The sequence below is a fragment of the Cupressus sempervirens genome, chromosome 5 (assembly GCF_028749045.1).
Source record: "Cupressus sempervirens isolate cs-2001-9-10 chromosome 5, ASM2874904v1, whole genome shotgun sequence".
NCBI lineage: Eukaryota > Viridiplantae > Streptophyta > Pinopsida > Cupressales > Cupressaceae > Cupressus > Cupressus sempervirens.
In genome coordinates, this window is record NC_143122.1 from 910,120,488 (window position 1) to 910,135,538 (window position 15,051).

Sequence of the window (15,051 nt, forward strand, 5' to 3'; positions counted from 1 at the left end):
CTGAATAGGATAAATCAATATTCAACCACCTCGATATACGTTCATTACAGCTATCCTTAAAATACACATCAAATAGATATTCTAAGAGTGCACATGCAATGAATAGCAGTTAGATTTCACATGATATTACATTCTTCATCTCTTAAAATCTCATCTTCTACTACCAAACTTGAAAGTAAACATAGGTTTTTTTAACAATAGAAATAAATACTACAATATTACGATCTTGTAAATATAACTAAACTATTACATCAGTTTAATGATATTTACTAGTCGTAGTACTATACTACTTATCTCTACTATTATAACAAACTAAGCTTATCCTTTGAATTGGACAATTATATTAATATAATGCACATATGATATTCTTGCTTTGAATAACATATCATAAAACACATGTATCATCAATATATCTTTTCCATTGAAAACAATCTTCAATTCAATATTGGATAGAAAAAACATCATTAAAATAATAGAATTTCAATTTGCAAACATATAACTTTCCTCTAAAAAACATAATATAAATACTACTGGCATATCTAAAATGCTTCAAAAAAAATCCAATTAAATCATATCTAACAGATCCCAATAGCATATAGTTAACTAAATTTTCCAAGCTCTGTTGTTTTTTAAAACAAAAAGAACATAATCGATGATACCGAGTGTTCAAACAAACTCACATCCATTTTGCCAAATTGCAAGTTATGACCCATGGATATCATATTTACTATTTAGAATCTCCAATATACTATCAGACAAGATGCGACATAACATAACATATTTCTAGTTTACACAACCTCAAGCAACTATTATAAAGAATTTGAACCACACTACAATGTTCAAACAGTGTATCGACTGTTAGACATGGAAATTTTCAAACATTCAAAAACCATAAAGATGCTATGCTATTTGCATATTAATATAACATTGTTTTGGTTACATACTAACTATTCAACAAAATGCCTCTACCCTCGACTGCGGTCATGAGCCGGTAATTTAAGGCAAACTCAAGACTAAGGCCTAACCTTTTACCCATTTTTTGTAGAAAACAAGTGAGCTTTGAGCTATGGTTTCTCACAGAGCTCGGCCCTGTCAAATCCAAATACTCACACATAACACAATCACATACTAAATAACTATCGCATGCATGAGGCTTCGACTGGTTTAACTCAATGAACAAATATATGTTTAGGGCAAAGCCCAAATATATACATATAACAACCTTCAAAATGATATCTCCATACTCCACATTCAAGGATGGGTATATGTAGGGCTAACCATTGCACACAGTGCCATGCTCTGCACATATCCGTCCTTGAGTGTCAATACACAATATATAAAACTCATAACCATTTACAACATGCTAATTGTAATAACTTTGCAATTGCAAGAAGAGAGAGAGTAGGGTAAGAAATTGCCCCTACTTGTAATACTGAAGATGGAAAATTGCTCTGCAATCTAACTCGATTGCAAAGCCCAAAAAGCTGAATAGAAAACTGGTAAGAAATCTCTACAATGCCAACACACATAACTCGTAGATGACTTCACAATGGGGTGAAGCAGAAGAACCCATTAACAACAACAGACAACTTCTGAGGACTAACTTCATCGAGCTAAACCCAATATGCAAGTTTCCCTTCCAACCAACACCCTTCATTATGCTAATACCTCAACAACAAGGGTCACAAATGTAATCAAACAGAGCAATGCATCCAAGTTTTCAGCCCATATTCTTCAAAAAACCTGACTCACAATAAGAAATGGCTAACCAAACCCTTAGTGCCATCAATCCTCATAAACAAGCATTTAATTCAACTGCAATACTACAAAAGATCATGCACAAGACAGTTGCAATGCCACCGCCATACATGGCTTTCAAAAACAGTCAGTAAGTTTCCTCTTACATGGCATTCAATACCCATTTAGGGTTGTATCCCTTTTAACAAATATTAAACCCCTTTAATAATAGAAAATGTTTATGCCAACCTCAACTTAGGGTGTTAGACCCTTTTAAAACAAGTATATATGTATGGAAAGTAAATTGCGATTTATTAAACCCTTTAAAAAAAAATGAATATAGGTTATGTAATTAAAACCATCTCAAGGTTATATGTAATATACTATTTTAAATCCCTTTTACAATCACGTATATGAAAGTTCAACGATAAGTTCTAAATGCAAACAACATATTACCATTCAAATTAAACACACAATATATATTTACTTTCTTCCCAAAGCATTCAAATACAAAATGCAGTTTACAATGAGTTAAAAACATAATGAACATAATCGATACCCAATCAACATGAAAATATCTATATGCTAGTTCAAATCACAAAATCCCAAATCACATTCATTGCTAATAACATAGTTCTAAATAGAAAATACGTTCAGCATCAGTCTCATAATTCAAAGACAGTAATATAACCAAGTTCTTCAAAAATACAAACATAACATCTAAAAGGAATCTTATAATAGCAAGGTCCTAATTTGTAGAAAAACCCGAAGTAGTGGTCAGGCATGACACCCTACCCCACTAGGATTTGAATTTCTCCTGGAAGTCAGTAAACAAGAACAGATGAGCTGCTCTCATCATTTTTGCATCCTCCCAAGTAGCAAATGTTTCATCATTGGTGTCCCATAGGACCTTTACCTACCTTATTTCTCTCCCTCTTAAACTCAAAGTTCTGCTTTGTGTGATCTGCACTGGTTCCAGCGTGATTTGTCCATCCATAATCTGCAAATTTTTCCAATCAAGCACGTGAGCAATATCAGGTACATACTTATGCAAAACTAAAACATGAAATACATTATGAATGCATGAAAGACTCGATTGCAAGACAAGTTTATAGGCAATAGGTCCAACCCATTCCAAAATTTCAAATGGACCCATGAATCGAGGTGCTAACTTGGATCCCTTTCCATAATGAATTGGACTCTTATGCAATCTAATCCAGAGAAACACTTTATCACCCACTGAGAATTGACGGCCAAGTCTATGCTTATTAGCATATTTCTTCTATCTATCCTGAATAGTAATAAGGTGCTCTCTAATCCTCTTAACCTACTACTCCAAATCTTGCAACATATCAGGTCCTAAAAGAGTCCTGTCATCCAAATTATCCCAACTGAGAGGTATCCTACAAGGTCTACCATACAATGCTTGAAATGGTGCCATACCTATGGAACTGTGATATCCATTATTATAAGAAAACTCTACCAAGTTTAGAAACTCCTCTCATTTATTTTGTCTATCCATTACGTACATCCTACGCATGTCTTCTAGAACCTGGTTGAGACATTCAATTTGTTTGTCTTACTTTGGGTGATAAGCTGAACTAAAATTCAACTGAGTACCTAACTCTCGCTACATGGATCTCCATAGAGAAGAAGTAAACATTGGATCCCTATCAAAAATAATCTTTTTAGGAATACCATGTAACTTAACTACCTGCTTCACATATATCTTGGCAATCGTTGCTGCATTATAGGATGATCTAATTGGAATAAAGTGGGAAATCTTAGAAAAATGGTCCACTACTACCATAATAGCATCATGCCTACAAGCTATAATAGGCAATCCAGTAATAAAATCTATAGAAATGGTGTCCCATTTCCATTCTGGAATATTATGTGGCTGCAATAATTTCGTAGGGTGCTGATGTTCTGCCTTAACACGCTGACATTCCAAGCATCGAGCCACAAAATCTGCTATGTCTCTCTTCATACCTGGCCAATAATAATGCTTCTTAAGATCAGCATGCATTTTTTTGACACCAGTGTGAGCTGAATATGGTGCTTTGTGGGCCTCAAACAAAACTAGATTTCTCAAATCACCCAACTCAGGAACGTACACACTCCCTCTATACAATAGTAAACCTTCATAATTTATTGAATATCCCTCAAAACGCCCTTCCAAGATGTTACCACTATAAATAATAGTTTTAACATCCTAAAACCAATGATCTACGGAAAGGTTTTGTAAAATCTTATCCTTAAGATCCACTATTAGGATCAAAGAAGATAATTCATGTCACCTTCTGCTAAGTGCATCAGCAACAACATTTTCCTTCCCTTGCACATAACTAATCTCAAAGTCATATTCACATAAGAAATCCATCCATCTTCATTATCTAGCATTGAGGTCTGGTTGTGTAAAAAGATACTCAAGGCTTTGGTGATTAGTATGCAACTCAAATCGTTGACCCAAAAGAAAATGCTACCACTTGGTCAAAGCATGCATGATTGCTACAAGTTTGAGTTCATGAGTAGGGTAATTCACCTCATGACTCTTTAGCTTTTTGGACTCATAAGCTATAACACATCCTTCTTACATCAACACTGCCCCTATGTCATCCAAAGATGCATCAATACAAACCACAAACTCCTTAGTTGAATTAGGGACTGCCAGAACTAGTGCACTAGTCAAACATTCCTTAAGTTTTTGAAATGCTACCTCGCACTCCTCTATCCACACAAATTTCTTCCCTTTTCTCTAAAGAGACATGATAGGATGCACTATTTTGGAAAAGTTTGACACAAATCTGTTGCAATAGCTTGCTAAGCCCATGAAACTTTAGACCTCAGACAGATTCGCAGGTAGTGGCCAATCTACAATAGCTCAAATTTTGGATAGATCTAAAAAAATTCCATTCCCTGAAATGATATGACCTAAGTAACAGATCTTTGATTTGAAGAATTCACACTTCAAAGGATTGGCATACAATTTGTTCCTACGAAGGAATTCCAAAACTTGCTCTAAATGTTGGTCATGGTCCTCAACAGTGTTAGAATACACCAGAATATCATCTAGAAATACCACTATGAACTTGTCTAGGAATAAAGACAGAAGGTGCATTTGTTAACCCAAAAGGTACTACTGTAAATTCGTAGTGCCCATACCTAGTGCAAAAATTTGTCTTATGAATATCAGCTTCCTAGATTCTAAGTTGATGATACTTGGATTTTAAATCAATCTTTGAAAAGACTCGGGCACCCTTGACTTGATCAAACAAGTCATCAATTCTAGGCAAAGGATACCTGTTCTTAATAGTGACCTTGTTTAACTATCTATAGTCTATGCAAAGTCTCAAGGAACTGTCTTTCTTCTTGACAAAGATTACTGGAGCACCCCAAGTTGATACACTAGGATGAATCAAACCTTTCTCCAAAAGCTCCTCCAACTAAAATTTAAGTTCAACCAGCTCTTGAGCTATCATTTTGTATGGAGTCTTGGAAATTGGTTCTATTCTTGGCACTAAATCGATCCATAAATCAATTTCTCTTCTTGGAGGTATTCCTGGAATCTCTTCAACAGAAACATCCAAAAAACTCTACAAGATTGGATGATCGAGAGAAAAACCTTTAACCATGAAATCTTTTAGGTCGTTTATCGATATGGAAAACAAATTGCACCCTTTTCAAGCACACCTTGCCAATTTCTTAGCAGAAATAGCCCAAAAAGAGATGGGTCTCTTGATTCCAGCAATAATCCTAACTGATCCAACATCATCCAAACAAGTAATTGTCTTATCCTTGCAATCCATAACAGCTTGATGTTGTTCTAGCCAATCCATTCCCAAAACTATGTCATATGATCCTAAAGGTATAACCCTAAGGTTCCCTAAAGTAGTAAAAGGTTTCATTTGAATCTTACAGTTAGGAGCAACAATATTAGCATTCACCCTAGAACCTGATGCTAACTTCACTTTCCATCTATCCCTTGCCTTAACCATAGGAATTCCACTATATGCAACTAAAGAAGAAGAAATAAATGAGTCTATAGCTCCAAAGTCAAATAAGATAGATACTTTCATACCTTGAGTATTACCCTAAGCTTCAATAATCGTGTTTTGATGTTCGGCTTGCTTCTGATCTAGGGTAGCAAAAACACGGTGGTTCCTGGTAGAATCACCAACTGTCACTTCAGATCTAGTTGGCTTAGGTCCAACCTTTAGCTTGTCCCAATTAGGGCACTGAGACTGGTAATGACCTATCTGACCACAATGATAACACTCAATAGATTTCCTAAATCCCATGTTCTGAGTAGAAAGACTAGGAGATGGATTATTACTTTGCACACTCTGAGGTGGTTGAGATGGTCTGGGTCATTCTGCACGCTTAGATTTCTTATCAAAGTTCCTCTTCTTGAATTTCCCAACTAAAAATCCTAATTTTGAACTATTCTGAGGAAGCTTTTGATTCTTACTCACATTCAAGGTAGGTAGATCCATGCTGGTTTTGTATGAAGCCCCATGATAGCCAGACTTCATCTCAATCAGCTTTGCTCGCTCTGAAGCTTCCTGCATAGACACAGGTCTGAAAGTTTTCACTTCTTCCCTGATCTTGGGCATAAGTCCCCTGATGAAATTTTCTATCATGGCCTTATCATTTTCTACCCAGCCAAATTTTTTTTTAAGCTCATAGAACCTATGTTCATAAGCTTCCACTGTAGAGCTAGATTGCATAATCTGAAAGAACTCCTTTGCATGGGCCTGATGCCAATATTCTAACATGAACCTCTCCTTGAATTTCTCTACAAAGAGCTCCCAAGTAACTAAAGAGATATCAATGCCAAGCTTCTCCAACTCTTGTTCCCACCATACGGAACTGAATCCCCTTAAATACATAACCATCCATCTTCCTTTCACTTTACTCAAGTAACGATGTAAGATAAAGCACCGCTCAATATTTAGCAGCCAAGCTTCTGCTACTGTACCCTATTCTGTACCATAAAATAATGGCCCTTTTACATTGGAAAGATCCTTGAGCTGAGCTCTTGCCACTGGATCATCCTCTACAGTAAGGGTAATACCCTGCACAAGAGGTACCCTCACATTTGCTCCCCCACAAGAATTTGGTTGTTAGTCTCAATATTATCGAGACATTCTAGTATCTGTTGAAGTACCATAGCTTGATCTGCCTAATTATCCTAGTTGTTTCCAGCCCCAGCATTCTGATCAAACTGATCATCCCCAACAATTCTCTAGTGGCTAGGACCTCTACCACAACCCTTGCCCCTGCCCCTACCTCTACCTCTGCCAGTAAGGTTATCCTCAGGAATGCCGCATCCTCAAGCTCCTCTAGTGATAGGAGGCATGATAACAACCTAAAAATAATTAACTATTAATAACACATCGAAGATGGGAAAAACCCTATAACCCAAGAGTCCTGGTTATTCTAACTGTGCTCTAATACCAAATGTAATGGTACACAAAACAAAGATAAAAACTAGGAAACCATGAACAATCATAAAGAACAATAATTTTTTTATTTTTTTAAATTTAATCATCATATTACAAGAACAAGTACAATGATTGAATCATTCTCAATTCGTAGACCTCAAATAATAAGAATATATTGTCTAAATAAATTTCCATCATGATGTTAATACATAATGAGTTCAGTACAATAATGAAGAAGAATATCATTCAAAGAAACCTAAGTCCAACATATGGACTTTACAAATATCAAATTCAGTTTCAAGAAGTAACTTCAACAGTCTTCCTTAGCACTAGCTATTCAACTTGAAAACCTAAAACATACACAAAAATGCAACACAATGCAAAGAGGGCTCAGTACACACTGAGTTGAAAATAAAGTAGTCCACTTGCATACATGTCAGAATAAACATATATAAAACCATAATGCAAATATCTGAACCACATAACATAGTGCAATTCTAAAATTACTATGCAAGAAGTAACATCTTCTTAACAATGTAAAATTAAACTTGCACTAAGAATAACCATTTAATGAACCATATATATACTGAGGTGTCATTACTATGGTGCTAAGATACTGCATCCATATATGGTAAGCCCATAGACAACACATAGTGGGATTCTCTATAGTACTCGTGAAATGATGCAATAGAGACTTGCCTTGTTCTCTGTACTTAACCTTACTGGTTTAAGACATAGGTAAGGCCAATTATCTTTTGTATGTAATTAACCCACCCAATTCATCTTTAAAATTATCACTGAATTAATTAATTGAATAGGATAAATCAGTATTCAGCCACCTCGATATATGTTCATTACAGTTATCCTTAAAATACACATCAAAAAGATATACTAAGAATGCACATGAAATGAATAGCAGTCAGATTTCACATGATATTACATTCTTCATCTCTTAAAATCTCATCTTCTACTACCAAAATTGAAAGTAAACTTAGGTTATTTTAACAATAGAAATAAATACTACAATATTACGATCTCATAAATATAACTAAATTGTTACATCAGTTTAATGATATTTACCAGTCGTAGTACTATACTACTTATCTCTATTGTTATAAAAAACTAAGCTTATCCTTTGAATTGGCCAAGATAGTAATATAATGCACATATGATATTCTCACTTTGAATTAAATATCATCAAACACATGTATCATAAATCTATCTTTTCCATTGAAAACAATCTTCAATTCAATATTGGACAGAAAAAACATCATTAAAATAATAGAATTCCAATTTGAAAACATATAACTTTCCTCTCAAAAACATAATATAAATACTACTAGCTATCTAAAATGCTTCATAACAAATCTAATTAAACCATATCTAACAAATCCCAATAGCATATAGTTAACTAAATTTTCCAAGCTCTGTTGTTGTTTTAAAACAAAAAGAACATAATCGATGATACCGAGTGTTCAAACAAACTCACATCCATTTTTCCAAATTGCAAGTTCTGACCCATGGATATCATATTTACTATTTAGAATCTACAATGTACTATCAGACAAGATGTGACACAGCATAACATGTTTCCAATTTATACAACCTCAAGCAACTATTATAAAGAATTCAAACCACACTACAATGTTTAGACAATGTATCAGTTGTTAAGAATGAAAATTTTCAAACATTCAAAAACCATAAAGATGCTATGCTATTTACATGTTGATATAACATTGTTTTGGTTACATACTAACTATTCGAAAAAATGCCTCTACCCTCGACTGCGGTCATGAGCCAATAATTTAAGGCAAACTCAAGACTAAGGCCTAACCTTTTACCCATTTTCTATAGAAAACAAGTGAGCTTTGAGATATGGTTTCTCACAGAGCTCGACCCTGTCAAAGCCAAATACTCACACATAACACAATCACATACTAAATAACTGTCGCAAGCAGGAGGCTCCGACCATATTTAACTCGGTGAACAAATATATGTTTAGGGAAAAGCCCAATTATATACATATAACAACCTCCAAACTGATATCCCCATACTCCACATTCAAGGATGGGTATATGTAGGGCTAAGCATTGCACACAGTGCCATGCTCTGCACATATCCATCCTTGAGTGTCAATACACAATATATAAAACTCATAACCATTTACAACATGCTAATTGAAATAAATTTGCAATTGCAAACAGAGAGAGAGAGAGTAGGGTAAGAAATTGCCCCTACTTGTAATACTGAAAATGGAAAATTGCTCTGCAATCTAACTTGATGCCAAAGCCCCAAAAGTTGAATCCAAAATTGGTAAGCAATCTCTACAATGCCAACACACATAACTCACAGATGACTTCACAATGGGGTGAAGCAAAAGAACCCATTAACAAAAATAGACAACTTTTGAGGAGTAACTCCATCGAGCTAAACCCAATATGCAAGTTTCACTTCCAACTAACACCCTTCATTATGCCGATACCTCGGCAACAAGGGCCACAAATGTAATCAAATAGAGCAATGCGGCCAAGTTTTTTGCCCATATTCTGCAATAAACTCAACTCACAACAAGAAATGGCTAACTAAACCCTTAGTGCCATCAATCCTCATAAACAAGCATTTAAGTCAACTGCAATACTACACAGGATCGTGCATAAGACAGTTGCAATGCCACCACCATACATGGCTTTCAAAAATAGTGAGTAAGTTTCCTCTTACATGGCATTCGATACCCATTTAGGGTTGTATGCATTTTAGCAAATATTAAACCCCTTTAATAATAGAAAATGTTTATGCCAACCTCAACTTAGGGTGTTAGACCCTTTTAAAACAAGTATATATGTATGCAAAGAAAATTGCAGTTTATTAAACCCTTTAAAACAAAATGAATATAGGTTATGTAATTAAAACCATCTCAAGGTTATATGAAGTATAAAGTTTTTAATCCCTTTTACAATCACGTATAAGAAATTTCAATGATAAGTTCTAAATGCAAATAGCATATTACCATTCAAATTAAACACACAATATATATTTACTTTCTTTCCAAAGCATTCAAACACAGAATGCAGTTTACAATGAGTTAAAAACATAATGAACATAATCAATACCCAATCAACATGCAAATATTTATATGCCAGTTCAAATCACAAAATCCCAAATCACATTCATTTCTAATAACATAGTTCTAAACAAAAAATACATTCAGCATCAGTCTCATAATTCAAAGGCAGTAATATAACCAAGTTCTTAAAAAATACAAACATAACATCTGAAAGGAATCTTATAACAACAAGGTCCTAATTTGCAGAAAAACCCAAAGTAGTGGTCAGGCATGAAATGTCAAATAGGAGGTAAAGTAATTATATTAGGAGTTAATAACCTATTCCTAATAGAATATAAAAATTTAGGGAATAGTAAACGTATGATTTAATTGAAAAGTGGTGGATGCAGAAGTGGCATTGTGAGATGCAACATCAACATGATCACCAACTACATTTTCTTTTTTATTTATCTTGACATAGTTGTTGAATGTTTGAACGTTATTTGGATTAGGAGAAACATCACTTTTATCAATAGTAATAGAAGCCATTAGAGTGGTGCTCTCAAATTGACTCACTTGTAATTGATAATGATGAAGCAATGCAAAACGTTGTTGCAAAGAAGGAAAAAATAGTAAGAAAAACCTTATCTCTAATATCCTTTTGTAAATTTGAAATAAAAATACATTGGATATGAATATCAGGAACCGGATAGGAAATCTTGGGATATAAATTCTTAAATCTACCAATAAATTTAGTCAATTTTCTTTAGAATTTTGTTTACAATACATCAAATCACTCAAAGAAACTTGTGAACCAATGTTGTTTTGAAATTGTGGAATAATAGAATTAGAAAGTAGAGGAAATAAATGAATAGAATATGGAATCAAAGAACAAAACCATTGTAATGCCTTGTCTCAAAAAGTTCAAGAAAATAACTTATCTAAAATCCTCTGATCACGAGCATAATCACTACAATGAATTTGAAAGGTTTTAACATAATGAACAAGGTCTCCTTTACCATTATAATTCTCAAGATGAGGCATATCATCTTGCTGAGGAATGGGAGTATGGATAATATCCCAAGAAAAAGGACTTCCTATGTCACAAGTAGACATATTAAAATTGTTTTGAGTTAAACAAGCAAGTTTTTGTTGTAAAGATGACACTCTTTGAGCCAAACTTACAATTGTATAATCATGAGAAGAAATAGGAGGAAGATCAACATTAAATAGACTAGGTAAAGTGTAAGAAGCTATAAGAATAGAAGACACAACTAGAGGAACACTAGGAACTACAGTTGGCATAGGAGTACAATATATAAAAGGAACAATATGATAAGAAGGTTTTCATATAGGAAGGGACATAGGAGGAACAATCATAGGAATAGAGGGAATTGTCATAGTGACCAAAGGAGTATAAATAGGAACACTAGGAAGAGGAACATAAGAAGTTTCAACACTAGTGATAGGAAGAAACAACCCTAAAAATTGAGCTTCTTGAGATAAAGGTTTAACATTGTAATGCACAAGGTGAGTAATACCATGCAAGAGATTAACACCTTTTTCAATATCACAAAGAACTTTCTTAAGAGCCTCAATAGCTTGAATAGAATCTTAATTATGGTTTTCTTGAAGAAGCCAATTACCCATTTTATCAAGTTCATTTGAAAGTTTTTGGACTTGTTCAAGAGAAACTCATAAAGAATCATCCTCATCAAGAGATGAGTGAGAATATTTTTTCTCCATAAGAGTATTAGAATTAGGAAGAATCAAAGCCTCATCTAGAATCCTAAGGAAATGAGAAGAAGATTCAAGTTCAAAAGTACCCATAATTCTATAACTGTATCTAACCCTAAGATCAAAAGTAGGACTAGAAGTAATAAAGCTGATAAACCAATGTAATATAAATGAACTAAACTAAGAAAGCGTAAAGCATAAATATTTTTGTATTTTGAAAGAAATTTTGCAATTTTTTTGTATTTTTGATTTTTAACATGCAAGAGTATAAACTAAATCTAATCTTCATGCAAGAAAAGGCATAACAAATATGAAATGAAATATAACATTGCAAATCACAATAGAGCATCTAATTCCACAAAAGAAAAGAAGGTGGGCATGTCAATTTCACCAAAATGAATAGAAATAAAATAAGGTTTCCATTTCTTAACCCTATTTTCAACGTGATGATCCAAATTGATTAAGCACAAGAAAGTGATCAATGCAAAAATGGATCATGTGATGGATTATATGATCTTTCTATTTTGATAGAGAGCAGGCTCAAATCCTAAAATAGATAAAAGACAAATACTAACCTTGAATCTAAAAAGTGGTATTCTCTGATGTCTAAGTATTATTTCTAGAAAATCTACAATCCGTTTTAGACTAAAAATGTCAAGTAAGAGAAAACCCTAAAATTTTTTGTCTTTTCGAAGGGTGGTCTACCTAACCCTTATAGCGGGGCAAAATCTTACCCGAAGGCACAATTGTACCCCCAAAAAGTTGACCTTGACCTGCACTACTCCAACAAATTTTTTGTTTGTGGATCTTGCAAGTTTGGCAAAAATGGTATCTAAATCTTCTCTCAAATTCATTGTACCACACCTGTATCTATAAGAAAAATGGTCCTTTTGTTTGGATGGGGGGCTCACCTTGGTCAAATCCTACTTTGGAATCAACCTTAAAATTGAATGTAAATTGTAATATTTGTAAACAAAGTAAATAAAATAATTCACTTTTCTTATATTGAAATCCTTATGGAGGATTCAAATCTTTGAATCCATAAGTATAAATGCTCCAAATGTATGTAGGATGTCTTAAACCAATTGCATTAGATATTCAACACCAATCTTGAATGTTTCTTTGCATAGGAAATGGATTGAATGAATATGGATGGAGAAATCTTCAACAAGAGGGCTCCATGGAGATTGAATCTTTCAATCACTTATAATGGAACACCTTGATGAATTGGATGCTTGAACATTTGAACACTTGAATACTTGAATGATAGTAGAACTTCACTTCATTGGTCATAGGTAGATGTGCTCATGAAGATCGATAGTGGATAGTAGATATGCATGGATAGAAAGTAGATGACAAAATAAGGGAAGAAGAATTCCTTATATAGTGATCTAGGGCACTAACTCCTAGAGAAGGCTGACATATGAGTATTAAATCTTATTTAACATTAAACCCTAGGAATAGACCTAGATTAAATGTAAATTAAGAGTCTATCATTCTGAAACCCAAAACAATGAACCCTAAAGTGGGAAAAAGAAATATTCCAAAGCTCGATGTACTTAAACTCCCAGATATTGAAAAATGAGCCTAGGGTAAAAGATGAGGTCAACCTTGACCCACGAAGTTTTCCTTGACCTAGAAGTCAAAATTTTTAGTTTTATAGATTAGGTTGTCATAAATAGGCTAGAAATGGAGAGAGAAAATCAAAACAGGGGGAAAATTGGTGGATTCATGTAAAGACCCATTCAACATGCTTGACATGACCCCAAACCACTCACTCAAAGGGCTAAAAACTCTTAACATAGAAGTTCTTATATTTTAAGATGAAATAATAATTATCAAGAACTAATCTAGAGTTGCCAGTTCATGGACAATTCCTAATGAATACTTCTATTGAAGGTACATATTTTTCCATGAGTATTAGATTAGGTCTCTATACATTTGTAAATCCATGTATATACTTTTTCTTTCTATATATCTATTGTTCTTTCTTGTTGAGTGTTCGTAGCTCTTTGAAAAAGTTGTCATTGAGCCAGGTATGTGATTTTCTTAACCTAGAGATTCTAAATCTTTATATGGATGCTAAATATCCATTATCCCTAGATATAGCCACTATTGGCCTATATTTTCACCTTACTTAAAATATTTAGAATCTATTGTGAAAATATAATTTTTAAGGTGAGATTAGGGCTACATGTTTCCCATTGCATAGGTTTTGGTGAAAAATCCTAGGTTTTAATTTGTATGCATGCTTTCTTGTTTTGAACCCTCCTTGTTTTAAATAAGTGCTCTAGATGTTTCATGATTTTAAAAGAATTTTGATTTTATGTGGCAACCCTATGACTAAAGGATTATCTCTCTATTGCTATTTTGTTAAGATTTTAACCTTTTTATAGTGTGATTGTGTGGCTCAACCAATTGGAGGGTACTCTCTTGGTCTCCACAACTATTGACAAATGGTTGGCTCAAGCAACAAAGATGCAACATGGTCATGTGATGAGTTTTCATAGCTTTTTACAATTGATTATGAAGAGTTAGATGAATTTATGAGATAATTTTCATTGCCTTCAGCTCCTGCTATAACATATGATCCTAATAGTATTTTTAGGCATGCCCTAAGAAAGATGGGAAAGTTCAATTTTCCTAGTAGCAAGCCCTTTTGGGAAGAGTATGCAATCATGAATTTATTTGAGACAAAATCACGTAGAGATATGACTCTAAAATGGAAAGAAGCCATGAGAGTTGAAGAGGAGATGAAAATAATAGATCCCTCCTTCAAAGCCTTATGTCATTAAGAGAGATATATGGATAGAACCAATAAGTGCCTCAATTAATATGAAGAAATAATGTCTTAGGTGCCTCTTGAAATAATAGATAGACTACATCCTAATGTCTTTGAGCATGATGACATCATTGGGATTGATGATGAAGAAGAGAACCTAGAAATTTCTATCTTGGAACAAAGGGGAGGGAAGAAGGAGAAGCTAATTGAGATCCCACACAAGGCAAGGGATAAAGACTTGTAGATCATGCCCAGGGGGGCCTATTTATTTGATGGTATTATACATAACTTCTTGATAAAGTAGG